A 12,252-nucleotide genomic window follows, 5' to 3' on the forward strand; every position below is an offset into this window, starting at 1 on the left:
GCAAACACAGCCACATTCACACAAGCACAATTCACACACACATGACCACTGTCACTGGTCACGTGTGTGTGTGTGAACTGTACTTGTGTGACTGTGTGTGTGTTTTCTACTTTAGAAGATCGTCTTTCAGCAGGAAGCTCAGTTGTATAGCAGTCTATTCGTTGTCCCTGTCTGCGACCGAACGTCTCCCCTGTATGGTCAGTAGCGGTTTCTCCGCTATTCAATATTTATATTGTTTTAACGATGCATTTGTTTTCTTCATGAGCAGTGCATTTCCTCCTCCAATTTTTTGTTTTATGTCATCCTTTTACAGTTATGTTACTTCCTAAGTATTTGTAAGATGTTGTTTGTTTTATTTTATTTCCCTCAGTTTTAATGTTTATTTCTTCTGTTTCCTGGGAGCACACCAGTATTTCTATCTTTTTTGAGATAATTTTCATTTTCTACTCATCCTTTGGTACCGTAATCCATAATTTCTCAGATTCCTGGAGCTATCACAGCTGTGAAATGACGTCGCAGTTATTTGCATGAGAACTTTTTCTGCTGAAAATCCCAGTAATTTCTAATTAAGTCTCGACAAAATATCAGCCTGATGCGAAGGCTGACAACGCAGGGAAAAGTAAAATTTTGCACTTCACGGAACATACAAGCGTGATATTCTTTGAGTACAGGTTTCATGAGCCTCAACTAGAGTGTGCCACGTCGTGGAAGTATTCGGTTAACATATTAGAGATATTGTGTGTAACGACCATATACGGCCAGTTTTACGATTGTTTGGTAGTGTAATTGGATAATTTTGTAACATGAAGATATTACAACGCCGCACGGGATTAGCCCAGCAGTCTAAGGCGCTGCAGTCATGGACTGTGCGGCTGGTCCCGGCGGAGGTTCGAGTCCTCCCTCGGGCATGGGTGTGTGTGTTTGTCCTTAGGATAATTTAGGTTAAGTCGTGTGTAAGCTTAGGGACTGATAATCTTAGCAGTTAAGTCCCATAAGACGTCACACACATTTGAACATTCTGAAGATATTACATACAAAACATTTTTATAATCTAGAGTTTAATTCTGCTGCAGTGTATGAGGGACGTATCAGGCTGGACTCATGAGACATTGAACGGTACAAAATCTTTGACTGCGGAGAAAATATAACAAAAATTTTCAATATCTCAATTTGGGGACACTGGGAGACAAACGCCGTTCCTGTCGCTAGTGCTACTTCGATAATTCGAGCAACCGTCCTTTAGACCAGGGACTGCGAATATTCTTTAGTATCCTTCCGTATCAGTTCAATAAATTTCGCACAGATGAAATTTGCAAATGAAAGATGTCACAGATGCGTACGAGCAATATTTTTCCTTGCGTGAATGGAACATGAAGAAACTTAAATCTTTGGCACAAGAAAGTGTCCTCTACCACGCGGAGTATTTACGTATGTGAAGACGTTGTAGAGATTTCCTGAATTTGTTTGTCTTGCTATGTTTTTATTTATGTAGAGCGATTATGACAATATTTAAATAAATACATACTCCGTTGTTTCCAGAATGGCGAATGGCGACGGCCCAGCCATGAGCGTATCCAAGATTGCTTTATTGTGTATTAAGCACGTCTGGCGTAGAAGAGTTGAATTTTAGCGCACCTAGAACTGTTTCTTGTGAAAGCCAACGATAAAGTGCTTATTTCCGTTGATAATGTTAGAAGTCCCAATATTGTTGATAGCGACAGGGATTTACGTCCATGAGTAACTTGTATTTCCGTCAAAGCGACAGGCGAATTCAGGATAAGTAAAGCGAGCGACGATACTGCTCTTAATAGTAGCCAGATTGCAGGTATTCAGTCAATGGAACACTTCGTCTATGAAGTCTTGGGTGTACAGGGCTCTCCACTTGCCAATGTGTCAAGTGTGTTCCATGAACGCATCAAGAAAACCGCCGGTGCCAATGAAAACTCTGTCAGCCGCCATACGATGCGTAGCGGAGGATACCTTATACCACCACTAGTCATTCTCTTTCCTTCTCCACTCGTAAATGAAGCAAGTGAACGCATAATGTAAATGCTCTCGTATGTCGCTAAAATGGGAGCTGGGATAGATGGATCAGAAAACATGAGCCCTATGTATCGGAATTTTCAGGTGCTTAAGTGTATGCATAACTACAAAAAACCATTAGCTATTTTCATTCCTTTTCTTCATGTTCCACGGATCATTTGGCGGTTTTTTTAGTATCGAAAATATGTTTCATGAGACCGTTTACAGCCAAGTGTAACACGATTATTTTCGGTGGATGACTATATGCTGGCTATTTACAAGTTCCTAAATGGCACACTGACCTAAATTTAATGTTAATGAACATGTTGTTTTTCAGTCCTACTCATGCAACTACACTTAAAAATAATGTTTCAGACACAGCTGCAATCTTTTTCGATGGTCCACTTTTATTAATCATGGCATAATAAAAATTTGACCATGCTGTTATTTCTGAGAAATTTTACTCATGACATTCACAGGGCTCCACATCCATAATGGATACAATTTTTACACGTAAAACAAATTTTTTTCCAGTCACTATTTATAAGATAATAATTCGCGAGTGGAATAGTAGAAGTTTTCCGGAAGATATAATTTTAGGCTACATTTAAAACTTACTTTACCACTTGTTAGACATTGAATGTTATTGGTCAAACGGTGAAGCATTTTCTTGAGGTACGTACTAAACCCTTTTGTGAGCTCTAATAATCAGTAATAAAGACCATTATCCTTCTGGTGTTGTACGTATGGACATCGCTATCCTTCTCAAATTGTGATTGATTATTACGACGTATTTCACTAGCGAATATGTGTATTGTGGTGGTGCAGTTAAAGCGCCGAACTACTTAAAGGGGCACCTACATGACGACCGCGGGTGAACGCCACGTGTTGTTCTTACTGCTCCCTTTTCTGCAATCAATACTTTATTCTAAGTGATAAATAAATTTAGAAAATTATTCTGTAACATAACATTGAGTGGAAATATACGAAATACGTTAGTAGATTGACTTGTCTGTTTTCAAGAGTAGCAAGTATACGAAGAGCAGAGGCATCTGTACTTAACTGTTTGGGGAACTAAGTAAGTAAATAGTATATGCAGAACTTATTCAAATAATATAATTCAAGTAGATGAAACTGCTTCACTGCAGAGCAAATAAAAGCAACAGAAATGAACCATCATTTATGTTTTCGTTTAAATCATTGATAAACACGGAGTAATAAATTGCCAGGCAGCTGAACCGTAGCATAATGTAAGTTTAATTTCGCGATGTCTTTTCAGCCGTTAAACTGACAGCTGACGGAGAATGCAGCTCATAAACGTTGACGGTTAGTTATATTAAAACAAGCTTGAGATGGAACATTAATGCTGTCCGTTCCCGTCTACTGTTGGCACTGGATAACAATAACCAAAGCATGTGTGCGTTCGATTTTATGAACAACAGATCCTTAGAAGTAACTGAACAGAAAAAAAAAATATTCACTCAGCACATGTTTTCATGTGTCATGTGGTCATGTGTGCAGCAGATAGAGCTATATATTAGGAAAAATTATCGAAAGAAACCGTCAAGTAAATTTAAATGTTTGCTGTAAATACTGCACTCCGTTACTGAATACAAAAGATCTTAAATTTTGTACGTTATCAACAGGTAGACTAACTTGATAAAATGTGTCGAGATAATATATTGTGCCGAACAGGGACTCTATCTCATATCGCAGCTATTCGCAGGCAGTTCACAACCAATTCCACTATCTTTCTCCCTTTATCCAACGTCAGCACGCTTCACTGAAAGACTCAAGGCTTCAACTCATCAAGAGCGTTCGCAATTCCTCGAAAATTCAGCAAAGATTGCCAAAGCTTTCTTCCGCAAATTTAAGGTAGTTGACTGCAAGCAATGTACGAGGAAAGATGGAAAAATATATCACTGATGCAGCTGCAGAAAATGCGCACGAAGTAAGTCAAAATTAAGGTGTAGAATATTGTGGGACGGCAGCTGCTTTGTAGAAGAGGATTTTTTCCCCTCTTCAGGGTAGAACAGATCGACAGAGATGTCTACAGAGAGTGAACATTCCCTGAGTTTCAGTTCTGTTAATGAACCTTGGCGGGTGTAGCCCGGAGGAATCAGCGAATCCAAAATACCGTTCATCAGGTTGTTTTACCTGGTGTGGATATTGTTATTGATTAATTCTCGAGACGGACGGCTATAAAACATATAGTGCGGGGATACAGTGCTGAGTCTAACCACTGAATATCTTCAGCTTGATCGCAATGAAATTATGGATAGGTTTTTAATGCTGTCCTTGTGACGAATACGAATATATCACAGCGAAAGTTAGTTGATCATTTCCATTCTAAGTTTGTCTTCAATAATTTCAATAACTTTCTTTACGGCAGTATTCAAAGAGAAAAAGCACTGGAAACCGAATGAAAAAAATGTAATTGGCTTCATCACTGCCTATTCTAACTTACTTGAAACATTAATAAGTAGGAGGTGTGTTTTAATGAGCGTCAGTGCCAGAAGATCCATTATTGGCACACTTCACTGACAACTTCATTGAAAATTATATTGTTGAGAAAAATACATCTTTCTCACCTTGTATTTTTGGCAGACGAATCCTTGCCAATTTGGAGAACGAGAGATACCTGCGAGAATTTTCATTCGCATACTTTGTTTAGTTGGCTCAATCAAACATTTACAGTATTTTGAGTAACTTGAAAAGAATAGCAACATACACTATGTGATCAAAAGTATCCGGACACCTGGCTGAAAATGACTTACAAGTTTGTGGCGACCTCCATTGGTAATGCTTGAATTACATATTGTGTTGACCTACCCTTAACCTTGACGACAGCTTCCACTCTCGCAGGCATACTTTCAATAAGGTGCTGGAAGGATTCTTGGGGAATGGCACCTCATTCTTCACGGAGTGCTGCACTGAGGAGAGGTATCGATGTCGGTCGGTGAGTCCTGGCACGAAGTCGGCGTACCAAAACATCCAAAACGTGTTCTATAGGATTCAGATTAGGACTCTGTGCAGGCCACTCTATTACAGGGATGTGACTGTCGTGTAACCACTCCGCCATAGGGCGTGCATTCTGAACAGGTGCTCGATCGTTTTGAAATATGCAACCGCCATCCCCGATTTACTCTTGGTCGCAGATGGATGGTGCTTAAACCATCAATGCAGGCCTGTTCTGTGATACTGCCACGCAAAACAACAAGGGGTGCAACTTCATGAAAAACACAACCTTACCATTACACCATCGCCTCCGAACTTTACTGTTTTCACAACACACGCTCGCAGATGACGTTCACTGGGCCATTCGCCTAACCTACACCCTGCCATCGGATCGTCACATTGTGCACTGTGATTTGTCACTCAAAACAACGTTTTTCCACTATTCAATCGTCTAATGTTTACGCTCATTACACAAAACGAGGCGCCGTTTGGCATTTACAGGTGTTATGTGTGGTTCATGAGCAGACGCTTGACCATAAAATCCAAGTTTTCTCACATCCCACCTAACTGTCATAGTGCTTGCAGTGGATCCTGATGCAGTTCGGAATTCCTGTGCGATGGTCTGGATAGTTGTCTGCATATTACACACTACGACCCTGTTCAACTGTTGGCGGTCTCTGTCTGTCAACAGACGAGGTCGGCGTTTACGCTTTTGTGCTGTACGTGTCCCTTCACGTTTCCACTTCACTATCACATCGTAAACAGTGGACCTAGGAATGTTCAGGTGTGTGGAAACCTCGTTTACAGACGTATGATACAACTGACACCCAATCACCTGACCGCGTTCGAAGTCCGTGAGTTCCTCGGAGCGTCGCATTCTGCTCTCTCACGATGTCTAATGGCTACTGAGGTCGCTAATATGGAGTACCTGGCAATGCAGCTAATATGAACAACGTATGTTTTGGGAGGTGTCCGGATGCTTTTGATCACATAGTGTATTGTTATATTCAACTAAATACTGACAGCTCAGCTAATATGAACAACGTATGTTTTGGGAGGTGTCCGGATGCTTTTGATCACATAGTGTATTGTTATATTCAACTAAATACTGACAGCTCTGCTTCCGTCCCAGAAAGTGCCAATGAAACTATAGAAAGACAAGTACATACATTTAGAAAAATGTAGTGCAATGGCAAAATGATAAAAATCACAGACAGTTTTTTTTTACATGTGGTTCGTACAAAGCCATTAATGTTATCGTTAGCTTAAAAAATCTTCTGAGTGACGGTAATTGCAATTGAAGCTCGTATTTCTTTCTTTCATTTTTTAAGTTATTTTTAATCGTCTTTCTAAGATTTAGGGCGTTTAAGATAGCATAAGTCCTTTCCTAAATATGTTGCATGAAAATGTAAAAATACATTTTAGTTTAACGCTGCAACATTACTACTACACAGTTTAACGACATGTTGCCGAGAATGGCCAAGACAAAATCACAGGTCTCTCCTTCTACGATGGTCTTCAAAAAGGCAGAAGTGACTTTTATTAAGCGCTGTACTGCACTTCAAAGATACATGACGCTATTTTTCAAGATGGTCACCAAGTGTGTAAGTAACTGTCGGAACGTTCTACCAATAGTTCATTTCCGCGACGATAGAAATCTGCTCCATGTTCACTGAGCCATTCGAGAACCATTTTATTAACGTCCTCATCTTTGGCAAAAATCTTTGCTTCCAGATGTTCTTTCAGCTTGCCGAAACGATCTAAATCGTATGGTGGAAGACCCTGACTTCCTTATGAGTACATCCCACATTTTTGCAGCATTCGTTAAACTGTTGGCACTCACGACATGAGTAACTTTCTGAAGTCATACGTATTTTCGGAGCTCGGTTACAGGCGATAAAATGGTCCAAATAGCTCTGAGCACTAAGGGACTTAACATCTGAGGTCATCAGTCTCCTACAACTTAGAACTACGTAAACCCAACGAAGCTAAGGACATCACACACATCCATGCCCGAGGCAGGATTCGAATCTGCGACGTAGCGGTCGCGCAGTTTCAGACTGAAGCGCCTAGAACCAGTCGGCCACACCGGCCGGTACGGGCGATAAGGCAGTTTTTGACTTGTTACGGAGATTGAGTGTTCAGCAGGTAAAAGTTGCAGAGTTATTGTGAACCAACCTGAACAGACAACAGCAAACATTCAGTTCTTGCATGGAGTGTAAGGAGCGTTCGTTAATGCTACAATAACATTGCGAGTACTCATTCCTGTTTCTACGTTCACTGGCTCGAAAAGGTGGAGCATACATACTACCAGCAAATCGAATACATTTCCCTTAGTGACTGCTTTGTACAGTATTAATTATAGCGTTCAACCAAGTAGAAACTGTATTCTTGCTTACAATATATCAGAGCTGGTGATAGTAGAAGGATTCGTCACAACGGCTGCTCCAATAAAAACTTGCCAGAGTTATTGATCATGCCGTTGCTTCTGTTCTCCTATTAGAGAGTAGGATGAAACCAATGTGTATTGATTGTGGCGTCTATGACAATTTAAAGGAATTATGTTCTTTATCGGGGATGACTCGCTGCCCTATTATTATCACTCCGACGACGGTGGTGATTGAAACGGAACAGCGTCGGCCCTGCGAGCCCTTTGTTGCGCGTGTGGCACTAAAATGCTGCCCCCAAGGCTGTTATTAGGAGATGACAGCTTTAGGAACAAAGCACACAACCACGCGCCAGTACCGGAAAGGTCTCCTTTGATTTACAGCGAGTCTTTGAACCCTCCCTGCATTCTGTGCCTCACCGCCTCACCGTCGCCTCTCTTGGCAGTTTTGTTCTTCGCCCAGTGCCGAAGTCTTTTTAATTCTCACCAGTCGAGAGTTATAAAATAATATGGCCGCCCCTTCATTAACAGTGAATTGGTTCAACCAGATTAGCAACATTACGCTTATACCCGGGCGAAGAATCACGAGGTATTTATCTTAGTTGCAATACGACACTAGTTTTAGTTTCTTACGTTTAGAAGGTGAAGCAGGATGTGTGTTAAAAACTGCACTAATAACATTATTACTGCAAGCCACTTATAGTCAACTTTGTTAAACTGTTTTTTACTCTTGAATGTTGAGGATAAATTTATAGCTCTATTTACATTTTTTATCCGGTTTGATAGTTGGCTTGACGGGTATATGACTACCTACTGTGACAAGGCGCCACACGGAGAGTAACATTACAGCATTAAATTTAGCCCCAAACGTCGTCACTATTCAAAGTTGTATATAAATTTTTGTTTCTTATGGTCAGTTTCTTTCTTTTGATAGCTGACTTCACATGTATACGACTTCCTACGGAGACATCCCCCTTCCTCGCATGACATACTGCGAACCATGGATGGTCACCAGGCCGAGTCCATACTCCTACATTTCGGAAAAGCGATTGACACAGTGCCACACATAATTTTGTTAGAAAGGTCCTGGCGAACGGAATAGTTCCGCAGATATTCTGGATGGCTTGAAGACTTCTTAAGTAACAGAATGCACTAAGTTGTCTTAGGCGGCAAGGGTATCGACAGGGATGTGCCAGGAGCTGCGGCAGGACTGCTCTTGTTCTCCATATACATAAACGTTCTGACGGATAGGGTGAGCAGCAGTCTTCGACTATTTGCTGCTGACGCTGTTGTGTACGCGTAACTGTCGTCCTTTGAGAAAGGTCAGAGAACCGGAATTTGCGACAAACTGCTAAATTATCCTAACACCATCAACATACAACTCGCATAACGACCGCAAATACAAGATAAATGAAATCAAGACTCCTACAGCAACATACGGACAGTCATTTTTTACATGGGAGTACCCAAAAAAAACGGAATAACAATGTCGTGGGCGGAGCTAGTGTAGTACGCATTTCTACCGCTAGGCGTGTATAGCGCAACTCATTGCCAATTCAGTGCCACCTGTGTAGCCGACCTGACTTGTTCTATTCATCTGCAGTGATTGTTTTTGCTAGCGTTGTATGGTTGTTGTTTCGTTTTTTATGATGACACGTTTATGTGAACAACGTGCAGCTGTGAAATTTTGTTTTCTACTCGGTGAAAATGCTGCTGAAACTGTTTTAATGTTGAAAACCACGTACTATGATCATGCTATGAGAAAAACTCAAATGTACGAGTTTTTTGCTCGAATTTAAAAATGACGATATACTGCTTGAGGACAAACCTTGTTTTGGACGTCCATCAACTGCCCGAACCGATGAAAATGTTTAAAGAATTCGAGGGCTTCTCCTCACATAGTATCAACAGACAGTTGATGAGGTGTCAGAGATTAGTGGGTTATCTTGGAGCCCGGTTCAGCGAATTTAACGGAAGATTTGGAAATGAAAACAGTTGCTGCCAAGTTTAATCGTCGGGTTCTGGCTGACACTCGAACGGACGCCGATTTGAAACATCTCGTGTTTTGAAACAGCAGCCTGAAATTGATCCAGATTTTCTGTCAAAGGCCATTTACTGATGATGAGTCATGGTGCTATGAATACGACCCGGAAATAAAGCAACAGTCAAGCCAATGGATGACGTCATCGTCACCCCGCCAAAAAAATTGTCCTCAAGACAAATCAAACATTAAAACAATGCTGATTCGCTCTTTTGATGTCAAGGGCATAGTCGATTCAGAGTTTGCTCCCCTAGATCAGACTTTCAATCAGACCTTTGATTTGGAAGTTTGAAGAGATTTGCGCAACAGTGTTCATAAAAAAAGACCCGATTTGTTGTAGACAGGATGCTGGTTCTTCCACCGCGACAACGTACCTGCACACAAGGCTGTCTCCGTTAGACAGTTTTTTGGCTAAAAACGGCATGCTTCCTCTGTTCCACGCACCTTACTCGCCTGACCTGGCTGCGTGCGACGTTCTCTTATTTCCATACACGAAAAGGGGCATGAAAAAGGACACCGATTTAACAACGTTGAACGTTTCAAGAGAAAAACGTTGGAGGAACTTAAAGTCATTTCTAAAGATGACTACAACAAATGTTTCGAACAGTGGAAGCGCCATTTGGACAAATGAATTACTTGTAATGGAGAGTATTTTAAAGCGAATAATGTTATTTTGTAAACCATTTGAAAATATATAGCGTTTATAAAATATTTCAGGTCTTTTTGGGTACCCCCCCCCCCCCCCCATAGCCTCATTTGAGAGTGAACAGGGAAGGGAATGACTACAGTAGTACAGCGCACCCTTCATCACGCACCATATGTTGGCTTTCGGGGTATGTATAAGTGGCTCTTATGTGTACAAGACTTTGTATGCGGCACCCTGTACCTTTGAGTGACGAAGCTCTATTTTTGTTATAATTACGTACTTCGCCATGGCGAGTACATTTGGTATATACGATAAATACCGACAACAACCATAGGTACACTGTAATCGAATGATTACTAAATATATGTATATATATTACTAAATATATGTCATATTTCCACATCAGAAAATTACGCTGTGAACAGGCGTCTTTCTTTAGGTACTGCTTACTGCTTCTGCATGTTACAGGGAGAACCATCCTGCCGCACTGTCAGTCCCACCGGCACCGAGACAATCGGACGAAAGCTGCTCTTCAACGATTTGCTTGGGAAACACTGAAACATCGTCCATACAGCCCGAATCTCTCACCGTGTGATTTACATATCCTTAAGATTTGTGATTTGTGTGTGTGTGTGTGTGTGTGTGTGTGTGTGTGTGTGTGTGTGTGCGTGCGTGCGTGTGCGTGCGTGCGCGCCTGTGTGTGTGTGTGTGTGTGTGTGTGTGTGTGTGTGTGTGTGTGTGCACATGTGTGTAGTTCTTGATTTAGATTTATTACTGTTTGTTAAGCTAAGAGAACAACTCATTTATTCTCCATTATTCTCTCATTATTCGCCATTCGTCATTATATGTTACGTGGTTTTTCAGATTATGGGATATTGGGTTTCTTGCCACTAGATACATTGTAGTCATGTTTAACCTGAGAAATCTTAGGTCTTTGTTCGTGCTCATAACTGCTTTAGAATACCCGGGAATCTATATCCAACTTTTATTCAGTCATGTAAGCCTTCTAGTATAAAGGAGACAACCCATTCGGCCGCTATTTTTTCATTCATATTTGCTAAATAATTCTACCTTACACGAGTGGAGCTATACATGATCTGATAATATAACTTTTGAGATGGAGTAATGCGATTACATGGATTGTATGTACTGACTTCTTCTTATCTTTGTAAAATTCCGTAATTTAACCTCGGGATGGCTATTTCAGTCATTTTCTGAGTGAGCATTAGAAATGCGATGCCCTGAAGATGAAGGGCAGGAGGATCGCGAGAGTGGCTCAGTGAAACCGACCCCCTGTGGGCCGGGGGAATTCGTCTTCGGAGAACTGCTAGCAGTATACTGACAGGTAGAAGTTGCCCTCATCTTGTCTTCGGGAAAGTCGCCTTCGTTACCATCATACTGGTGCCCAGCCTATTGTTAAATTTATTGCACATATCCACTTAGGACTGCCGAGCTGAAAGCAGTTGTTCTGTCCGACGGAACTCTCCTGAGAGCAGGTAGCCGATCGGACCATTCTAAGCACATTCAGCTGATATACATCTTCCAGCAGTGCAAAAAACGTGACAAAACAGCTCTGACATAATACAGTACAGGTTCAGAAGATACCGCAGACTTGACGGAAAGCCTCACGCACGTGGTGGTGGTGGGGTGGGGGAGGTGGGGGCGTGACGCGAAGCTAGCGGCTGCTCGAGATGACACCGCTTGGTGAAACTGGAGTAACATCAAGAGGACGTTCTTACTAGAAGAGGGGAGGAAATCGAGATTATTTATTTTTAACGTTTCGCCTCTGCTAACGGGATATATTGTTATAAGGAAACAATCACGCCATTGGCTGACAGGTATAACTTTAAAAAGATTGGTGGCCGAGATCGTTATTGGGAATAAGAGAACAGTCAGTTCTTTACTGACTAGAAATTATGGACTTCCTCTCTGAAATCGGTGCAAAACGCATCGGTACTCAGTAGGCTTCACTCTCAACTGGAACAACGTTCGAATCCTCCGCAGAGAGGTTCTAGTGACGTGCTTGATAGCAGCCAAGCATGATGTCACCGATCTGCTCATATCGCACTGACAGTTATGGCAAGCACAACTTCGGCAAATTAGGACAGTCGCGAGCTAGAAATTCAGAACTGTGTTCGGATTAACTTTCCCACATTAGCCAGCGCATTTTCAGCTGCATAATCTTCCTTATTTCTCCAG

Source organism: Schistocerca piceifrons, chromosome X (genome assembly GCF_021461385.2).
Source record: "Schistocerca piceifrons isolate TAMUIC-IGC-003096 chromosome X, iqSchPice1.1, whole genome shotgun sequence".
In the NCBI taxonomy this organism is placed as follows: domain Eukaryota; kingdom Metazoa; phylum Arthropoda; class Insecta; order Orthoptera; family Acrididae; genus Schistocerca; species Schistocerca piceifrons.